At 40.0% G+C, this 21,521-nt stretch overlaps 1 pseudogene; it reads left to right on the forward strand.

Moving 5' to 3' along the window:
* The first annotated feature begins 4,455 nt into the window (after window positions 1-4,455).
* On the forward strand, window positions 4,456-20,559 carry LOC133248756 (poly(A) polymerase alpha-like; annotated as a pseudogene).
* Window positions 20,560-21,521: the final 962 nt, after the last annotated feature.

Genomic DNA, 21,521 nt, shown 5'->3' on the forward strand with positions numbered 1-21,521 from the left:
TAATTTTAATATATATATTTTTGTTTCTTTTTCTTGCACATTGTAAAGAGCTATACTTCTGAGCTGGTAACATACACATTCATTTTTCCTACTTTAAGAAGGTATAAAAAGATGTGTGTAGCTGTAAAACATATGTGTGCTCATAAGTTTTGTGGTCTGCTAAAAGGCTTGTGTATCACAAACAGTTCACAATGAACTACCTCCAGTGTTTTTCTGATTAATAGAAGTGAGTTACTTAGGTTAAACACTGTATTGTTGAAGGTGTACTAGAACAATCAGCTACAAATGTGAAGGTAAGAAAATGGGGTATGTGTGAGTCCCCCCCACCACCACCGCGCAAAGAAACAGAGTGGCTTTGTCTTAAAGTGTTTTATTTCAGAACATGAAAAGGAATTATGAAAGAAAACTTGAATGAATTTAGAAAGTCATAGAAAGTTAGAACACAAACCCCATTTGCTTTGGTTTTAAATATGTGCAAACAATGAGTCTGAAAAGAAGAAATGAAATATGTAAAAGGAAAATCAGCAGAGTATGCTTAGTCTGATGCATTAATTTCAAAATAGAAGGCTTTCATGAAAGACTAGAATTAGGTTTTTCTCTCTTGAAATGAAAAACTGTTCTCAGAGTAATTAGTCTGCTCTTAACAAGAGGTAGTAAAAAGAGATTCCTCATATTCTCTGTTACCAGCCCAGGTAACAGAAATTCTATATCTCAGCAGAATAATGTTCTGTGCTTTGTACTGCATTTTTATGCCCTTCATTATTTTCTAAAGCAAACAACAGAATCAGGAAACTTAAGACAGACAACAGAAGTTATACAATCTGAAGAAGATAGAGAATAAAAGATTGAAAAACAAAAGTGAACAGAGCATAAAGAACTTGGGGAACACTATTGAAAAGTCTAATATATGTGTAATTGGAGATGTAGAAGGTGACCTTCAGAAGTTAATTTTCTGGATTAATAGCTGTTCACCACTGCAGGGCTCTAGATATTTCAACCATACTCCAGAGAGGTTCATATGTGCACATTCCTGGCTGCATCAAGGTAAATGAACAGAACAAAGCACAATATAACAAGACTTCTTTGTAATTAAAATAATCTTTGGAGTTAATTCTTATCTTGAGGAAGGGTTGTAATTTGTTAAGAAAAAATATCCAAAACTTGAAAACAAGGCAAAAGGATGACAGTTAATCTTTCCAGTGTTATACTGTGGCATTCGCTAATAGGTCTGCCCAAAATTTATTTAATTTTCTACAAGAATGTCCTTTTGATTGACGTACTATTTGGGGCTTCCCTGGTGGCTAAGTGGTAAAGAATCCACCTGTCAATGCAGCAGACCCGGAGACATGGGTTCGATCCAAGGGACCCACGAAGCTCCCTTGGAGAAGAAAATGGAAAGCCACTCTAGCACGCTTGCCTGGAGAATCCCATGAACAGAGGAGCCTGGCAGGCTACAATCCATGTGGTCACAAAGAGTCAGACACAACTTAGCATAAACAGCAACTATTTACCACTGATTATAACCCAGACTCTAAAGTCACAATCTAATTTATAGACTTTCACCCAGCATAGATAGAAATGATTTCTTTGACATGTGTTCACTTTCTGTTTGTACAAGTAATCATTTTACTTTTTTGAAACATTTACTTTGACAGGATGAAATCACTGAAATTCAGTTTTGGAAAAGTCAAATGATGGCATGTGAAACTTTGGTTGTGGGCAGAGATGGACACAGAATCTTCTCCAAAGAGTTGTTTTGTGTGTGTGTGTTTTAGGAGACAACTGACACAGCCTTAGATACTTTCATGTGATTTCATGAGGCAAAACCAAGTGTATAAGATTAAATGCTGCTTTACGAATCATTAAAAGCCATCCTAAAATCAATTTAAAAATTGACCAGAAGCCACTGCAATTTGCTCCAAAGAGAAATAACATGCTGAGTAAGCAATGCAAATGCTCCTCACCCTTCCCCAGACTGAAGTAACCTGCTGGATCAGCACGGTGACAGCTACGACTACAGTGAAGTCAAAGACAGCAAGACCTGCTGAACAGAAGCCAAAAAGATGGGCATTTCATTTACTCTGTTCTTAGTAACTGTATTAGTTTCAGTTTCGAGGAAGAGCATAATGGCAGAGTGTGATGTAAGACATATCCTCAAACTTCTTTGAAATTTGCTCTAGAAAACCATCTCAAAAATAAGAGAAAAGCCTCAAATTCCCATAAGATAAGTAATCAGGCTTTTTGTGTCATCTGATACTTTTGATCAAGAAACCTAAATTCAAATCAGTCAGATGTTCTGACTGCAAAGGACTACAGCATCCCTGGAAAAGGATGCAGCAGCTGTTTCCCACAAAAGATAAGGCTCCTATACATGACGCTCCTAAGTATTTTCCTAAAGTCACCAGAATCAGTTCTTCTAAGTTCACATAAACACACTCCGTTCTTGCTGTATTGATATCTTTGAGCCCCTCACTTGTGCTGTTAGATGATACTTTTTTAAAGTATTTTCTGCTATCTCCAAAAATTAAACAGTTTTAGTTGGGCTCAGTAAATAAGTATAATCATTTCTTTCCCCACTCCTCTCTCAAAAAAAAACAAAAACTGAAACAAGTAAATTTCCAGAACACACTGTGTAATAGTAAGGGAAGACTGCTAATTGAAGATGAGATGCAGACCTAAAAAATAATCTGAGAGAATGGAACAGCAAATACCCTTAAATCCTGACATTTTTGAACATTTTTATGTGTTTGCTTTTTTTTCTATTTGGGCTTGAGATTACTACTTCAAGAAGCTTATACTGGCAACGCGATGACAGTTATGAAGTGGAAAAGAAATGGAAAGAGGGTAACATTTCAAGTTTGTGTTTTTTTTCTCACAAAGTCCATGGATTGTGGGAGAAAAGTAAAAGACATGAGGAGAAAAAATAAAGCATTAATTAGAGGGCATATCTTTGAACAAACTTGGGGACAAAATTACAGATTTTTGTTTGGGTATTGTGTTTTGTTTCTGTATGTGAGCTATGCTCTGAGCTCTGTGCTACAGATTCTATTCTGGGATCCCCAAATCTTAGCATAGGTAGTACCAAGAATTTGATAGGCATTCCATAAACATTTGTTAAGGACATGATAAAACCAAATAATTAGTGAGCTATTAAAAACTGCTATGACAATAACCTTTATTTATAAAAAAGATTTCAGTTTAAGGGTAAGGTATAAAGAAGTGTTTCTGGCCAGTTCTTCTCAAACTTTAATGTTCATACAAATCACCTGGATATTCTTGTAAAATGGCAAATTCTGACTCAGTAGTTTTGGGCGGGGCTGAAGAATCTGCATTTCTAACAAGTTCTTAGGTGATGCTAATGCTGTGCATTCATGGGCTACATTTTTTATTTTTAATTGGAGGATAATTGCTTTACAATATTGTATTAGTTTCTGCCATACAGCAACATGAATCAGCCATAAGTACATATATGTCCCCTCCCTTTTGAACCTCCCTCCCACCTCCCACTTCATTCCACCCCTCTAGGTTGTCACAGAGTACCAGGTTTGAGTTCCTTCTGTCATACAGCAAATTCCCACTGGCTATCTATGTCACATATGGTAATGTATATATTTACATGCTACTCTCTCAATTAGTCCCACCCTCTCCTTCCCCTACTGTGTCCACATGACATGGGCCACATTTTGAGAACCAAAATCCTGGACAAGCTGACGGTCTGTGTCAATAAGGAGGCTACAGAGTTGGGCATCACAGAGAAATGTTGGACACATGGCCAGCAAGGAAAAAGGAAGGCATGGGTCAAGCAGGCATGGCCATAGGGGAGGAGAGGAATGACCATCCGAGAAGTCTGCACACGGCCCTGTCCTTTCTGGCTCTATGAAATGAAAAGTTTTATTTCCTGCTTGAAAAGCAAAGTTTCAAGAATCAGCAAGCAAATGGGAGAAGGAAACAGAGACTGTCTCCTTACCCTCGAAATCATATTCAGACCATCCATGAGGCTTTATGAGGCCAGTTGAGAGAGGTTGTGAAAGACCAGTCTCTGCCCCTTATGGCACCTTCTCAAGTCCTCATTTCCTAGAGGAGAGACCTTGGCTACAACCACAGGATGCCTATTTCCCCAAGATCTTTGAAGCTTGGAAGAGATTATTCTGGCATCACTGGCCTCTCAAGCAGCTTTCGCCAATTAATTGCCTCTTTCCCTCTCTTTTTCTACCCACCTGTCCTCTCCCCTACACCTAGTCAGCCATCAGCCTCCATCACGGCCATCATATTCATGGAGGTCATGATGCACTCAACAATGCACCTTTAGTTAAAGGTCAAAGTGACTGAATCTACTCACCTACATTCCTGGCCCACAGGTTACATGAACCTTTAGCCCCTGACGTTATCTTTTGAACTCTAGTTTCATACAAACACAAAAAACAAGAACAGAACTCAAGGTATGGAGGAAAAAACATGGTTATTTTCCGGTGCTCGCTCTTCACCCGAGATGCAACAGGCAGTAGTCTCCGCCTGCCTTCTTATGACAGTGGTGGTCCTGGGCTGGGGCCTCAAGTGTCAGTCAAGACACAGAACAACGAAAGTAGGAAGCTGGATGCCGCTGGGCGGCCGCTCTCAGAGCAACCACTTGACGCAGCTTCCGGGGCATAATTAATTTAGATACCATGTGAAAGTCAGCTCCTGGAGCTGTGTGATTCTGCAGCCCTGGAAGGGACTCTTGAGAGAAAACGACCCAAAGAAGGAGATGGGAGAAGGGGAACACATGACGGTGAAGGAAGAGAGGTGAATTTCAGCTCTAAGGAAGTTTTCTCCAGAACATTTCTCTTTAACTTTATATGGGAATATATACAACAACAAGGATTAAAATGTATATATGGCCTCAGGAAAGTATCCGTGCCATTCGTTAACCACCAGGTCATCTCCCTGGCTCTGTAATAACAACACAAATTACTGTCTCATGTGTAAACTACTGAGCATTTATTTCTAATGCTCATGCTTTACAATAAGAATAATGCATAATACTAAATGTGTCAATGTATATTATTGGGAGTCTTATTTTATTTCAACAATAATATAACTTTGCCAACAAAGATCCATATAGTCAAAGCCATGGTTTTTCCAGTAGTCATGTACAGATGTCAGAGCTGGATCATACAGAAGCCTGAGAGCCAATTGGTGCTTTCAAACCATGTTGCTGGAGAAGACTCTTGAGAGTCCTGTGGACCAAGGAGCTCAAACCAGTCAATCCTAAAGGAAATCAACTCTAAATATTCATTGGAAGGACTGATGCTAAAGCTCCAATACTTTGGCCACCTAATGCAGAGAGCTGACTCATTGGAAAAGACTTTGGTGCTGGGAAAGATTGAAGGCAAAAGAATAAGAGAGCAGCAGAGGAAGAGAAGGTTAGATAGCATCACTGACTCAGTGGACATGAATTTCAAACTCTGGAAGATAGTGAAGGACAGGGAAGCCTGACATGTTGCAGTCCACGGGGTCGCAAAGAGTCAGACATGAATTAGCCATTGAAAAACAACAACAATGTCCATCTACTTCTGATTGTGACTGAACAACAACAGATTTTATTGTAGTTGGTATGTTTCCAATCCTAAATTCAACAAGTAAAAAGGGAAAAATTAGTATTAATAAAATTTTTAACTAGAAATGTGTGACAAGATAAATGGGCCACCAATAACATAATATACCCAAAGAGAGAAACTAAATGAGTAGTTGTGCTCTGAGAGAAATCAAAGACCAATCATAACAGACACATGTCATCTCAACAAAAAATAAGCAGTGTTGAAGGCTTGCAATTTTAAGCGCAATGTTAGAAGCCATTGTGTCTAATCCCATTTAATCCTAGCAACGATCCTATAAAATTGGTACAATTATTGTCTCCATTTTACCCCTAAGCAAATTGGAGCACAAAGGGGATCAGTAACATATTAAAGGCCGTATAATTGGTAAGGAGCAGAACTGGAATTCAAGTCCAGGCTAACTGAAGTGCCCATGATTTTGCCAGTAAGATATACATGATCCCTAGAACCAGCAACCCACATTTGTTCCTCTGTACTTAACATTGGGCTGAGTGTTTTACTATCTTCTAAAGCATTAACATAAATCCATGGCATATTCAGTTCTACTTCAGCTAGTCTGAAAAAAAAGAACATCAAGAAGCTTCAAGTGAGTCCAAAAGAGGAAGAATTTCTTAAAGTTTATCCAGGATAGTTCAGGGGAAGTAGCACTCTGGCCAAATAGTGTGACCAGTTCAAATAACTTAGCCATAGGAGGGATATTCCAGATCAGTTCAGTTCAGTTTAGTTGCTCAGTCGTTTCTGTCTCTTTGCAACCCCATGGACTGCAGCACGTTAGGTTTTCCTGTCCATCATTGAGTTGGTGATGCCATCCAACCATCTCCTCCTCTGTCATCCCCTTCTCCTCCTGCCTTCAATCTTTCCCAGCATCAGGATCTTTTCAAATGAGTCAGTTCTTTGCATCAGGAGGCCAAAGTATTGGAGTTTCAGCTTCAGCCTCAGTACTTCCAATGAATATTCAGGACTGATTTCCTTTAGGATGAACTGGTTTGATCTCCTTGCAGTCCAAGGAACTCTCATGAGTCTTCTCCAACAACACAATTAAAAAGTATCAATTCTTCGGTGCTCAGCTTTCTTTATAGTCCAACTCTCACATCCATACATGACTACTGGAAAAACCATAGCTTTGACCAGATGGACCTTTGTTGGCAAAGTAATGTCTGTGCTTTTTAATATACTGTCTCGGTTGGTTTCTGCTTGGCTTCCCTGATAGCTCAGTTGGTAAAGAATCTGCCTGCAATGCAGGAGACACCGGTTTGATTCCTTGGTCAGGAAGATCCCCTAGAGAAGGGATAGGCTACCCACTACAGTATTCATGGGCTTCCCTTGTGGCTCAGCTGGTAAAGAATTCGACTGAATGCAGGAGACCTGGGTTCGATTCCTGGGTTAGGAAGATCCCCTGGAGAATGGAAAGGCTACCCACTCCAGAGGTTCTGGTCTGGAGAATTCCATGGACTGTATAGTTTCTGGGGCCACAGAGTCAGACACGACTGAGCGACTTTCACTTTCACTTTCATTTCAGACCAAGATCATCCAAATATCCCTCTTGCTCTGATACTATAATTTCCAAACCTTAAGATTATACTTTTATTTCCTGGATTTCTTTTTCCCCCTACAATGAGAGAATGGGAGAAACACTGGCATCACTTCATGGCTTTCTCAGAATAAATTAATAAACTGACATTCTTATTTATACATCAGTGTTTGTGAGTTGGGATACGTCAAGTCCGCCTGCTTGACTAAATTATCAAAGCTGAATTCTTTGATCTGTTACATCAAAGACCACACCAAAGTTCTGCCATTTTGAGAACCCGTTGGTAAAGCAGTTGACCTCCTGGCCTTTCAAGAGGATGTATTAATACTTATTTTGTGCTGAGCTAAATAAATGTGCACTCATTTGTTTTTGTTTTGTCTGTTTTTCATGTGTTGTTTCTTCAGTCACATACAATTTTTAAAACTAGGGGAAATATATCTCTTTGACTATGGATTGGTTGACATGATTTCTAAGGTATATAATTCCCTTGCAAGACATTTGGCCCTGTCCAATAATCAATAAGACTTCTGGTCCATAAAACATATGGTCCAAGGACTTCCCTAGTGATGCAGTAGTTAAGAATCCACCTGCAAATTCAGGGAACACAGGTCCCGCTCCTAGTCTGGGAAGATTCCACGTGCCACGAAACAACTAAGGTCATGCTCCACAACTACTGAAGCCCTCGCACCCTTGAGCCCAGGCTCCAAAACAAGAGAAGCCACTGCAGTTGAGAAGCCTGTGTACAACTAGAGTAGCCCACACTCGCCACAACTAGAGAAAGCCCATGCGCAGCAATGAAGACCCAGCACAGCCTAAAAGAAATACAAAATAAGTAAGCCAGAAAGAAAAACACCAATACAGTATACTAACGCATATGTATGGAATTTAGAAAGATGGTAACGATAACCCTGTATGCGAGACAGCAAAAGAGACACAGATGTATAGAACAGTCTTTTGGACTCTGTGGGAGAGGGAGAGGGTGGGATGATTTGGGAGAATGGCATGGAAACATGTATAATATATAAGAAACGAATCACTAGTCCAGGTTCGATACAGGATTCTTGGGGCTGGTGCACTGGGATGACCCGGAGGGATGGTACAGGGAGGGAGGTGGGAGGGGGATTCAGGATGGGGAACACGTGAATCCGTGGTGGATTCATGTTGATGTGTGGCAGAACCAATACAATATTGTAAAGTAATTAGCATCCAATTAAAATAAATAAATTTAAATTAAAAAAAAATTTTTAAAGACCTATGGTCCACACCTAAAGCTCCTTGAAATTTGGTCCTATTCAAAATGTCCATCACCACACTTGGTCCATGACAAATGATTTTGGATAGAACAAAATAACAAAAAAAAAAAAACTTTAGCATGGACCAAATATCTGTTAACCATATAATAACAAAAAAGATGAAAAAAAAGTAGAAGAGGAGGACAAATAAACATTAATTAATAGCCAGTGTAGTACTATTTGGGGAGAATGACTTTGAACCAGAATTATTCATGTTCCCAGGAGAAGAAGTTGAATAGAAACATAAACCAAAGTCACATAAAATGAAGGCTAAATAAAAGCCTTAGAGAAAGTCAGAGTTCTTTGGTCTGTTCCTAATTTCCAGAAAATGCGTTTACAAATGGTCAGGCAACTGAGCATCTGAGATCTAATTGTGTCACATCTAACAAACTGGTTTGATGTTCTCCTTTTAGAAGAGCAGATGGAGTCGTCTAAAGACTATGAGAAACCCCTGAAGAAAGATGTGACAGTCTGAGGAACAGACTTAAACTAATGTTTAAAAAAATAAATGCTTTCGTGAATTAGCAAGGATTTTGCAATCCAGATCTAAATGAGATTTTCATCATTCTTTAAACAATGCCAAAGTAATTTTCTGGTTTTGAAGAAGAAAAAAGGACAAGAATTTAAGAAGCTAAGTAAAGAGCAATTGATGAGAAGGAGTTCGGCATGAATGCAACATCAAGGAAAATGGTTTCAGAGGGTTTTTCTTGTATTAAAAATGTCTTTAAAATATAGGGCACTGCAAAGAATAATATAATAAACACTTGTGTATCTAATACATAGTTCAAACAAATACTCATATTTTGTCATACTTGCTTCAAGTCACTTTTGAGAGAAACAGATCCTTATAAATACAGTTTACATCCTCTCTATTCCTCTTCCCAGTTCAATTCTCCTCCCTTTCTCCCCAAAACTCATTACTATGAGTTGTGACGTGTACTACATCTACTATATAGGTATGCAGTATAAAACAGTACCATATATACAAGTATATATACAAAGTAAGTGTAGTATTAAAATACATATAAAATACACCAGGACTTCCCTGGTGGTCCACTGGTTAAGACTCCGAGCTCTGACAATGCAGAGGACTAAGATCCTACATGTCACACGGTTTGGCCAAAAAAAGAAAAAAATACAGATTGGAAAAACACCAAACTTGTATATCATGTAGGTATACATGTAACTCATATATCTCGTGTACTTTCAACTATATTCATAAAATTACTTTTAAACTGAGACATTTCAGAGCATAAATTTCAGAGTTAGTTGATGTGGCTAAAATCTAGTGGCCATTCTTGGAAAATAATAAGAATAGAGATAAAATTTAGAGCAAGGACTTTGTTATAGTGAATTCTGAAAGCTATTTTATAAATTCTGAGCATATACAGAGAATGAAAAGGGATTTCAAAGATGGTGATGTGACCAAAAGTTCTACCAAGAAACTCATGTTTTATAAATTTGAAATCAGAAATGAAACGAGTCCAAATAGATTTCAAAGGTGAATTGAGGTACTATAAAAGATTATGGTGGCTCATTGAACTCTCTTCCAGGCATGCTAAGCTACTCTCTGGGAATAATTTACACAGCTTTGGAAACGACATTAACTCTTCAAACCTCTAGGGTACTCCTCAGTAAGTTACTATCTGATGTACTGATTTTTCTTAGCACCTAAATTATTCTCACAACAGTAGCTCTTTCCTGAGATTAAGTTATGGTCTCCATAAACCATATAGTTTTCTGATTACTTAAGTGTTCCTGTGACCTTCAAATGTGCTCAACTTATTCACAGAAGTAATTTAGGCCACCTAGAAAACCCACCTAAACAAGTAAAATTCACTCTGATGCTACTGTGTCCATATGCTTAAAGACAACGGTATGAAAAAGGTCAATCTGATACATTCAAGCCTATTAAAGAATCTACTGACTGTACTGCCAATTCAAATGGCCATTATGATTGGCAAGCAAAGCCAATTAAATAAGGAATGGTTCACTTATGGCTTTTATGCAGTCAGAACTTCAGTGAGTTACAAATGCTCTGTAAGTCTGGCTCATGGTCAGATTTCCTTGGGATCATTAACAGTCCCTTGGTAATTTTATCAAAGAGAGAGGTATCGATCCCAGTATCCCAGCCAAATTTTAACTTACAGAATTACAGCTGACCCTTCCCAAATTCCCTCAGATTAAGTGATATATTCTGTGAGAATAAGCACCCCTGACTTCTAATGTGCTTCATCAAACCCACGGATGTTTCAGTTCAGTTTAGTCGCTCAGTCATGTCCGATTCTTTGCAACCCCATGAACCACAGCACACCAGGCTTCCCTGTCCATCACCAACTCCTGGAGCTTGCTCAAACTCATATCCATTGAATCAGTGATGCCATCCAACGATCTAATCCTCTGTCATCCCCTTCTCCTCCTGCCTTCAATCTTTCCCAGCATCAGGGTCTTTTCAAATGAGTCAGTTCTTCACATCAGGCGGCCAAAGTATTTGAGTTTCAGCTTCAGCATCAGTCCTTTCAAAGAATATTCAAGACAGATTTCCTTTAGGATGGACTGGTTGGATCTCCTTTCCATCCAAAGGACTCTCAAGAGTCTTCTCCAACACCACAGTTCAAAAGCATCAGTTCTTTGGTACTCAGCTTTCTTTATAGCTCTTTATAGAGCTATAAAGCTCTACAAAGCTTTCTACTCAGCTTTTTTATAGCTCTTTCCTTATAGCTCAGCTCTCACATCCATACATGACTACTGGAAAAGCCATAGCTTTGTCTAGATAGACCTTTGTTGGAAAAGTAATGTCTGCTTTTTAACATGCTGTCTAGGTTTGTCATAGCTTTTCTTCCAAGGAACAAGTGTCTTTTAATTTCATGGCTGCAGTCACCATCTGTAGTGATTTTGGAGCCCCAAAAAGTAAAGTCTGTCACTGTTTCCAATGTTTCCCCATCTATTTGCCATGAAGTGATGGGACCAGATGCCATGATCTTTGTTTTCTGAATGTTGAGTTTTAAGCCAAGTTTTTCACTCTCCTTTTCACTTTCATCAAGAGGCTCTTTAATTCTTCTTCACTTTCTGCCATAAAGGTGGTGTCATCTGCATATCTGAGGTTATTGATATTTCTCCCAGCAATCTTGATTCCAGCTTGTGCTTCATCCAGGCCAGCATTTCTCATGATGAACTCTGCATATAAGTTAAATAAGCAGGGTGACAATATACAGCCTTGACATACTCCTTTCCCAATTTGGAACCAGTCTGTTGTTCCATATCTGGTTCTAACTGTAGCTTCTTGACCTACATACAGATTTCTCAGGAGGCAGGTCAGGTGGTCTGATAGTCCTATTTCTTTGAGAATTTTCCAGTTCCTGCCTTGTCCAACTCAATAACACAGAAGCCTTGATGAGCCCACAGAAACCTCTTCTCCCACCACACACTCAACAACAAAAAATGAACCTATTCTAATTCTTCTTTAGTGTGTTTTTGATCACTCCATTGGCAGGATCAACTCAATGTGGCATAGACAGACACTTATTTACAACCACCGATTTCTCTACATGCCTTCCCAACAAAGAGAGAGAAGCTGAAGTGTGAAGAGCAAAGCCATGAGCTTTGACTCCTGCTGGAAAAAGAGAAAATCATCAGCCTCACTGTCTACGCCCCTTGGAGATCAACTTTAGCTATACTGGTTCAGAAATGGAGGTCGGAAAACACCAAGCAATGACATTACTTTAGCAAAATGAGAAATCTGATCAGTACTTTTTCCCTGAGAACACCTGGGGAAGATCATCTCTAAAGGGGGGTAAACTAACATGGAGTAAAGTGGCCCAGAAGATGAGGCAACTGTAGTGTCCCACCAGTCTGCAGGATAACTTGGAATGAGAATCCACAGACTAGTGGATTTTTAATTGTCAGTCTTATAATTTTGTCAATAGAAAACTAAATAATATGTTATTTATTTGCTTGATTTTATTTGAAAACTCAGTTGATTCAATGAGAAAAAAATGAACTACCAGGGTTTGATATCACTCAGGTTTTAATCTCGAACTCATCAACAAGTTAACAGAGTTCTAGCTTTCATATACTTGTTTTGTATGTTTATATAGCTCAAGTTACCTATAAACACTAGAGTGGGATTTCTTCGGTAATAAGGATTAGAGGCATTGTTATTGTGGAAAATAATATAAATGATTATAGTTAAGAAAGCACTAATGCCATTCCTCGGAATATAAACTACAGCATAGTTGGCTGTGAAACATAAATACATCTAGTTAACACTTAAGCACATTTTGAGGGTCTGAAAAATCATCTTTTCTCTTTCTGAGCAATACTGACACTCATTACCACCTTTGAATATAATTTCATGCAACTTAATTTTCTTATTTATAAAACTGTTTCCAGGTGTGATTATTATTCATCCATCACATGATATATTTTTAAAAATGAAAACTGACAGCATTCACTTCTAAAATTTATGTATGCTGGTAGAATGCTCTAATTATACAACAAAGTAATTTAGTTAATGTAATTTTTTTGGTACTCAGTTATACTCCCTAAAGATGTTCGTAAATTAAAAAAAAAAAATTAAACTCCAAGTCCATGTATTTTTTCATTAATACTATTCACGATTTCTTTGTGGATTGTAACTATATAACCCAAGGTGATGTCTGCTAATTCTTTCTCAAGTTCCTTTTCTTAATCTGCATAATAAGAAACCCCAAGGATAGACAGAAAGAGCATCTTTGATATAATCGTGGGCTCACAGCAAACTCTGACAGTAGAGTCTGAAAGGATTACTTCAGAAGGTAGGTCCTGAAAGTGAGAAAATTCAGGGAAATTTCAGACATCCTTAATCTATTTGTGAATGCAGACAGCAGAAGTACAACAAATGACCCCAGTACTAAAGAACTCCAGAAAGCCATTCCACTTTGTATTAAGATATAGGTGCAATCATTCATTCATTCAACATTTATTGAGAGCCTATTAGATGACTGGCACCAGGTAGAGCTTCCCTGGTGGCTCAGCTAGTAAAGAACCCACCTGCCAATGCAAGAGATACAAGAGACATGGGTTTGATCCCTGGGTCTGGAAGATCCCATGAAGAAGGAAATGTCCACCTGTTCCAGTATTCTTGCCTGGAAAATCTCATGGACAGAGCAGCCTGGCGGGCTACGGTCCATGGGCTTACAAAGAGTTGGACATGACTGATCACTGATGCACCTATGCCTACTAAGGTACCAGGCAGCAGGAATTCAAGAATGAAAAGGATGGGTCTCTGCTCCAGTCTGGGGAGGGAAGGGGGAAGACCGATGCACAAAGGATTTGCCTGTAGTGGTTAAGATTGAACATGGCTACAAGCTTCTCCTGGAAATGATGGTGATTCAGGTAAACATCAGTCAAGTCTGCTCTGAAGGAAGATCCGTGGTAAAGAACAATCGAGCAAAAGACCCTGGCTCCCGGGGTCCTCCTCCAACTGAGCATCAGAGTCTGCTGGCAGAAACCCTGTAGTCTCCAGCTTAGAAATCCCTCCCCTGTTGCATCAAGACTGTTCACAGACCTTGAGTCCTACAGCAGGTGTACCCAACCTCTTGGATCTAATGCCCAGTGATCTGAGGTGGAACTGATGTAATAACAGTAGAAATACACAATAAATGTAATGCTCTTGAATCATCCCTAAACCAATCCCCCGCCCCCCACCAGCGGTACAGGAAAAACTGTCTTCCATGAGACCAGTCCCTGGTGCCAAAAAGGCTGGGGACTGCTGTCCTAGAGGACACCCCCCAACAAAGGGGCCTGGTGGGACTTTCTGCCTGCAGCACTGTTTATTTATCCTCTCTCATAATTAAACCTTCTTCTAATCCTACAAGGTAATAATATTTGCAAATGGAGAACACCTGGCTATCCAACATGATGAATTTTCCAGGCTTCTGGGAAAAGGGTTGTTCAAGCCAAAAGAAATCTAACACGCCCCCAGAAAGTAACCTGAGCCCTTCACAATATGAATACACAGGCACAGGGGTTAAATGTATAATGTATATTCAGCACAGAGAAAGCATGAATATTATGTCTCTGTGTGTGTGCGTGTGTGTGTGTGTGTGTAACCACAGAATTCTAAGCTTGTAGGGTGTGCTTTACATCTATATCATATGTTATCCAGATACCAGTTGTATATTATAAGCTGCATATGCAATACCATATGGACACCATAAAATATCACATGTGTTGTCAGGATAATTTTACATTTAGTGCATGATTAAAATGTCTTATATTATACACCTATCTTTTCTGTGTGTGCATGGATTTGTCTCACAAATTGCTTTCATTATCAAATTCAGATATCAGTCAAAGTTAAAGTCTCTTTACTGAAATTTAATAAAAAGCAATATGGAAACGTGACTACAGTTTGTTTTTCTTCCCTAGATTTTTCTGCCATGCAGCATTTAACACTGGTGCAGCCGTCAATACCCATTCATCTGCTATCGGGCAGCTTTTTCCTTTCACTCACTGTGACATTTTTAAAGTGGCAAAAAAAAAAAAAAAAGAAAAAAAGCTTAAAACAGCATATTTGTCACTTTTTTCTTTCTAGTGACCTTTTAAACACTAGGGAAAATTATATGTACTAAACCCTTTAATCACTCCATGTACATTTCACAATAGTGCTTTCTATAGGGGTATCCTTTAATTAAATTTAAGAAATTTACATTGTACACACTGCTGTTCATTTAATTATTCAAACATTTAAACATAAAAAACCTCATAACTTTTAGCTATGGCAACCATGTGATGTAACTATTATCTATATTAAGAATCATTTTTTATAAGGAGAATTTCAGAAATAACTTGTACATACCCTCAGCTTCCAGTCTTTAAGTCCTGATAAATAGCTACATGAAGCACTTTCCTTCAGTATTTAAGAAATTTAAGAATTTAAATCCAGTGAAGAAAAACAGTCTTTATGTTTCCATATTGTTTTTTATTAAATTTAAGGAAAATTAAGAAATTTAAGGAAAAAGATACGTGGATGGCAAGACATTACATGGAACGCTTCTAGGAGGAAGATGTTGATTGGGTCTCTGGGCTTCCCTGGTGGTCCAGTGGTTAAGAATTCCAATGCTGGGGTCATGGGTTTGATCCCTGGTCAGGTAGCTCAGACCCCACAAGCCACGGGGCAACTAAGCCCAGGAGGCACAACGTAAGATTGCCAGTGCCACAACTAAGAGCTGACACAGCCAAAAATAAACAAATACAGAAGTAAATATTAAAAAGAAAACTGAATCGCAACCCTATTTTGGATCAGCTGTGTGACCTTGAGGGAGTCACTGTGTATCTTGATTGCACCCTTATGTCACCGTTTGCAAAATAAAATACTGATAGCCACTTCTTTTCATCACAGTATCATTGTGGGGATCGAATTAGTAAATATCTGTGAATATGCCCTGAAGTCTACTTTAAAAATGAAAAGTAACATGACTTTTAGTTCAAAAACAAATATTCTCTGTTTTCTAGAAGTGGAGAAATTTAAAATTCTTGTAACACAACCAGAAAGAAACCAAAGGTTTAAAACAAGCTAAAATATCAACATTAGCAGTACATTATTTTAAATCAGTGTCCTTTCTAAAAAGAGAAACAGAAATACTGCTGTCCCTGCTATAGAATGGTATTACAAATTGCAAAGAGTAGTAATTCTGGAGTGCCCATTTAGTTTCATTTTTATTCTTATCATTTTCACTATGACTGTCATACCTTTAGACACGAATAAGTCTCACAGACATAGAAAACAAATGTATGGTTACCAAAGGGGAAACAAGGAGGGATAAGTTAGGAATTTGGGATTAGCATAGACTATATATAAAATACTTTATCTATATATATAACTACTATAAACTACTATATATAAAATAGATAACAAGGACCTACTGTATAGCACAAGGAACTATACTCAATACTCTGTAATAACCCATAAAAGAACCTGAAAAAATACATAAACATATATATACATATATAACTGAATCACTTTGCTGTACATCTGAAACTAACGCACACTGTGAATCAACTATGTGTGTGACTTCTAAGTCACTTCAGTTAAGTCAGACTGTTTCTGACCCCATGGACTACAGCCCACCAGGCTCCTTCATTCATGGAATTTTCCAGGCAAGAATACTGGAGTGGGTTGCCATTTCCTAGTCCAGGGGAACTTTCCAAGTCAGGGATTGAACCTGCCTCTATTCCATCTCCTACACTGGATGCGGATTCTTTACCACTGAGCACGTGAGAAGCCTGTAACTTTCATACTAGAAAAGTTTTTTTTAAAAAAAGGAAAGTGAATGGGCAGCACACCCTAGGTCAGAATCTCTTATTTCACCACTTATGAGTTAGCCACCAAGAGAAACTTAGTTTCTCAAATCATCAGTTCTCTGGTCTCTGCAACTGAGAACATAATACTGAACACAGAAAGTTCTTAGGAGTTCCTGCTCCCTCATAAATAGTGTATCTTAGTCAGTCAGTCAGTTCATTCGCTCAGTTATGTCCAACTCTTTGCAACCCCATGGACTGCAGCACGCCAGGCTTCCCTGTCCATCACCAACTCCCAGAGCTTGCTCAAACTCATGTCCATCGAGTCCATGATGCTATCCAACTATCTCATCCTCTGTCATCCCCTTCTCCTCCTGCCCCCAATCCCTCCCAGCATCAAGGTCTTTCCAGTGAGTCAGTTCTTCACATCTGGTGGCCAAAGTATTGGAGTTTCAGCTTCAGTATCAGTCCTTTCAGTGAATATTCAGGACTGATTTCCTTTAGGATTGACTGGTTTGATCTCCTTGCAGGCCAAGGGACTCTCAACAGTCTTCTCCAACACCACAGTTCAAAAGCATCAATTCTTCGGTGCTCAATTTTCTTTATAGTCCAACTCTCACATCCATACATGACTCCTGGAAAAATCATAGCTTTGACTAGATGGACCTTTGTTGGCAAAGTAATGTCTCTGCTTTTTAAATATGCTTTTAGTTTGGTCATAGCTTTTCTTCCAAGAAGCAAGTGTCTTTTAATTTCATGGCCGCAGTCACCATCTGCAGTAATTTTGGAGCCCAAGAAAATAAAGTCTGTCGCTGTTTCCATTGTTTCCCCACCTATTTGCCATGAAGTGATGGGACCAGATGAAATGATCTTCGTTTTTTGAATGTTGAGTTTTAAGCCAGCTTTTTCACTCTTCTTTTCACTCTCATCAAGAGGTTCCTCCTTACTTTCTGCCGTAAGGGTGGTGTCAGTGTATCTGAGGTTATTGATATTTCTCCCAGCAATCTTGATTCCCGCTTGTGTTTCATCCAGCCCAGCGCTTTGCATGATGGGCTCTGCATATAAGTTAAATAAGCAGGGTGACAGTATACAGTCTTGAAGTACTCCTTTCCTGATTTGGAACCAGATTGTTGTTCCATGTCTGGTTCTAACTGTTGCTTCTTGACCTGCATGCAGATTTCTCAGGAGGCAAGTAAAGTGGCCTGATATTCCCATCTGATATCCCATAGTTTGTTGTGATCTACACAAAGGCTTTGGCATAATAAAGCAGAAATAGATGTTTTTTCTGGAATTCTCTTGCTTTTTCTATGATCCAACAGATGTTCCCAATTTGATCTCTGGTTCCTCTGCCTTTTCTAAATCCAGTTTGAACATCTGGAATTTCATGGTTCACAGTACTGTTGAAGCCTGGCTTGGAGAATTTTGAGCATTACTTTACTAGCGTGTGCTGCTGCTAAGTCACTTCAGTCCTGTCCGATTCTGTGCGACCCCATAGATGGCAGCCCACCAGGCTCCCCTGTCCCTGGGATTCTCCAGGCAAGAACACTGGAGCGGGTTGCCATTTCCTTCTCCAATGCAGGAAAGTGAAAAGTGAAAGTGAAGTCGCTCAATCGTGTCCGACTTTTAGCCACCCCATGGACTGCAGCCTACCAGGCTCCTCTGCCCATGGGATTTTCCAGTCAAGAGTGAGATGAGTGCAATTGTGTGGTAGTTTGAACATTCTTTGGCATTGCCTTTCTTTGGGATTGGAATGAAAACTGACCTTTTCCAGTCCTGTGGCCACTACTGAGTTTTCCAAATTTGCTGGCATGTTGAGGGCAGCACAGTGTATATTAAGGCTCTGGTTTGTAATACAGAGAAACGGTATTTATCACTGTTGTTTTGGCAAGAACTCTGTTACCACACTTTGCTCTCATAGTAAGGTGGAAGACAATCTGATTCTGGAGTTCAACAAGAGTCCAACCAGCGTTCTAGAAAGTTGCTGTGCCCGTCTTTGGGCACCACATGAGGACAAAGAAGAAAGCTGAGCAGCGCTGAAAGCAACCCGCGTTGACACAGTGGGGGAGGTGGGGCGGGAGTGGGCGTGGCTCCCAGGGCTGAGTCTCGCCCCTTCTCCCTTTCCCCTCAGTGGCCACGCCCAGAGCAGCCGCTGAGTCCTTACTACTCGGGGATCCAAACAGACACAGCCACCTCCGAAAACACTATGGCATCACCTCTCCCATCAGTTCAGCAGACCCTAAGGAAACTGAGTGCCTACTTACGCAGAAACTAGCTGAGACTCTGAATCCCTCTGGGGTTTGGGAAGAGGAACTACAGTGCAGGAATTTCATTTTGGGAAAATGAACTTTTCAGTAAAATGTTTTACTTTTGGATCTCATAGATGAAGAGTACATACAGAAGGTGCTGATACTAATTGATGTGTTGTGTTGCCCGAAGACATGTTTATGGAAGTGTCTTCTTCACCTCATACTATGATAAACTGAAATTACAGGAAGAAGTAAATGATGTAAGGGGCTTCCCGTGTGGTCCTAGTGGTAAAGAACCCGCCTACCAATGCAGTAGACATAAGAGATGCTGGTTCCATCCCTGGGTCCGGAAAGATCCCCTGGAGGAGGAAATGACAACCCACTTCAGTATCTTTGCCTGGAGGATCCCATGGACAGAGGAGCCTGGTGGGCTACAGTCCATGGAGTTGCAAAGAGTCGGGCATGACTGAAGCGACTTAGAACACACCTAAAAGATGGAAGAGCTGTTGAAGAGGCATTGGTAACCAGTTATCAAGTTGCACTTTTGTGGAATAGAGATTGATATTTTGTTTGCAAGATGGACACTGCAGAAGACTTGGATTTAAAAGATGACAGTCTGCTTAAATTTTTAGATATAAGATGCATAAGAAGTCTTATTGGTTGCAGCATAACTGATGAAATTTTACTACTAGTACTAAACATTGCTTCAAAGGCAGTGCGGTGGTAAAGAATCTGCCTGCTATACGGGAGACTTGGGTTCGATCCGTGGGTCAGGAAGATCCCCTGGATTAGAAAATGGCAACCCACTCTAGTATTCTTGCTGGGAGAATCCCATGGACAGAAGAACCTGGCAGCTACAGTCCATGGGGTCAAAAAGAGTTGGACACAACTGAGTGTGTACACACACACACACACTAAACCTTGACAACTTCAGGTTAACCCTAAGAGCTATCAAACTGTGTGCCAAATGCTGCAACATCTATTCCAATATATTAGGTTTCGTTGGTGCTATTTCCTGGGCTATGATAGTAGGAAGAACTTGCCAGTTTTACCCAAATGCAGTAGCATCAACACTTACACATAATTTTTTTTTGGGGGGGGGTGGGGGGGGTATTTTCCAAATGGAAATGACCAAATCCAGTCCTATTGAAACAGCCTGAAGAAAACAGTCTTAATTTGCCTGTATGGGACCCAGGGCTTCTCAAGTGGCACTAATGGAAAAGAATTGCCTGCCAGTGCAGGAGATGCAAGAGACTTGGGTTCGATCCCTGGGTGGGGAAGATCCCCTAGAGGAGGAAACAACAACCCATTCTGGTATTCTTGCCTGGGAAATCCCATGAACAGAGGTGCCTAACAGGCTACTCTTTGGGCAGCAAAGAGCCGGACACAACTAAGCGACTGTACATACACACAGTTTATAATATCAAGGTCACTAGTATTTTAATATATTCTATATAGAACTATCTTATAAGCCAAAGTTGTATGGGCATTTGTGCTTTAAAAAATAGTAATGGAGACTTCCCTGTGGTCCAGTGGTTAAGACTCTGCTTCCAATCAGGGGACATGGATTCAATCCCTGGTCAGGGACCTAAGGTCACACACGCCTTGGGGCAACTAAGCCCGTGCCCCACAACTACTCAGCCTACGCACCACAACGAGAGAAAGCCCAAGCACCTCAATGAAGATTCAGTGAAGCAAAAAAAAAAACTAAAAAAAAGCTAATAAAAGAATACTAAAAAAAAAAAAAAAAGATTCCATCCGGGAATCAAGATGAAGTTCTCCCCATCCTTCAAGTGGTCGTCTTGGAGCCATCTTGATTTGGTTTTGGCATCCTAATGAAACAAAGTCTGGAAAGGACAGCCCTCCCCCTCAAGGCTAAATATCACTGTTAGTTTGCAACCTCCAGAGTTTGATTTGTCACCTGAGTGAAATTCAGAGTTGCCCCTCCCCTACACGGAGGACAAAGAGAGACCAAAGGAAGAGGCAGACCCTCCATATTGGTAGGTGGCAGGTGTAATCAGCAAGGAAACTTACTTAAGAGGCTTGTCACGGGACCACAAGATGGTTAGGTCTCTGCCCCTCCTGGTCAGAACTTTTTAAATGTATATAGATGCCATAACTATGTTTAGTCATGTATATACCATCCAGATGGTCTCAACAACATCTCATCCCCTCAAGGCTCTGTCTTTGAAATAGCTCCTAGTGTGCGAATGGTGGGTGAAATGTGTATTTCAAAGACAGGGGAGAGGGTGTGGAGCCTCTGATTGCCTGCATCCAACTGCCAGGTCAACAATCGTCCTGGGATGTCCTGGGACTTCCCTGGCAATTCAGTGGTTGAGACTTCGTGCTTTCACTGCAGAGGGCCTGGGTTGGATTCCCTGGTGGGGGAACTCAGATTCCGCATGCCTCATGGTAGAGTCAGACAAACAAAAACAGTCGTGACATCTTTGTCCCTTCCCATCATCCTCTTGTACGAACAGGAAGTGAAGTAATGGGCTACTGTCATGCCTGGTGGCAACTGGACTGCTCTGATTAAGTACACTAAACAACGCAAGAAAGGAGAGTACTACGATCG

The sequence above is a fragment of the Bos javanicus genome, chromosome 5 (assembly GCF_032452875.1).
Source record: "Bos javanicus breed banteng chromosome 5, ARS-OSU_banteng_1.0, whole genome shotgun sequence".
In the NCBI taxonomy this organism is placed as follows: domain Eukaryota; kingdom Metazoa; phylum Chordata; class Mammalia; order Artiodactyla; family Bovidae; genus Bos; species Bos javanicus.